This window comes from Oncorhynchus gorbuscha, unplaced genomic scaffold (genome assembly GCF_021184085.1).
Source record: "Oncorhynchus gorbuscha isolate QuinsamMale2020 ecotype Even-year unplaced genomic scaffold, OgorEven_v1.0 Un_scaffold_13547, whole genome shotgun sequence".
NCBI classification, from domain to species: domain Eukaryota; kingdom Metazoa; phylum Chordata; class Actinopteri; order Salmoniformes; family Salmonidae; genus Oncorhynchus; species Oncorhynchus gorbuscha.
In genome coordinates this window covers 5,805-6,753 of record NW_025755696.1, presented here as the reverse complement: position 1 = coordinate 6,753, position 949 = coordinate 5,805, and the positions used below count along the sequence as shown (strand labels likewise).

At 44.0% G+C, this 949-nt stretch overlaps 1 non-coding gene across 1 annotated transcript; it reads left to right on the top strand.

The window, feature by feature from the left end:
- Positions 1 to 600: 600 nt before the first annotated feature.
- trnaa-agc lies at positions 601 to 673 on the top strand. The gene has a single exon. It is a non-coding gene; the product is annotated as a tRNA-Ala (tRNA).
- Positions 674 to 949: the final 276 nt, after the last annotated feature.

Here is a 949-nt window from a genome sequence, read left to right as displayed (position 1 = left end):
AGAGGTAGCGGGATCGATGCCTGCATCCTCCAACTATTTAGTTTGGTTCAATCAGCACACATTGTTGTTGAAGCTCTGGATACTAACCCAACAATACAACTATTTCCACCACTGGGCTTACTGCAGTCACTACTTCAACCTTTACTGAACCTACCATGAAAAATATCCTTTTTTGGAGAGGAGCAGTGAAGTCATTGAGATTTCATACTTCTTTTGGAGGTGCAAAGCTATCCTTTCTTATGGACGAGGGATTTGGCAGTGCGGTCATTGAGATCTTGTTGGAGCGCAGGGGGATTAGCTCAAATGGTAGAGTGCTCGCTTAGCATGTGAGAAGTAGTGGGATCGATGCCTGCATCCTCCAACTATTTAGTTTGGTTCAATCAGCACACATTGTTGTTGTAGCTCTGGATACTAACCCAACAATACAACTATTTCCACCACTGGGCTTACTGCAGTCACTACTTCAACCTTTACTGAACTACCATGAAAAATACTTTTAGACAGCTGAAGCAAGCATACTTTTAAAAAAGTATCCTTTCTTATGGACGAGGGATTTGGCAGTGCGGTCATTGAGATTTCATACTTCTTGTTGGATGCGCAGGGGGATTAGCTCAAATGGTAGAGCGCTCGCTTAGCATGTGAGAGGTAGCGGGATCGATGCCCGCATCCTCCAACTATTTAGTTTGGTTCAATCAGCACACATTGTTGTTGTAGCTCTGGATACTAACCCAACAATACAACTATTTCCACCACTGGGCTTACTGCAGTCACTACTTCAACCTTTACTGAACTACCATGAAAAATACTTTTAGACAGCTGAAGCAAGTGTCCTTTCTTAGGGACGAGGGATTTGGCAGTGCGGTAATTGAGATTTCATACTTCTTATTGGAGGCACAGGGGGAGTAGCTCAAATGGTAGAGCGCTCACTTAGCATGTGAGAGGTAGCGGG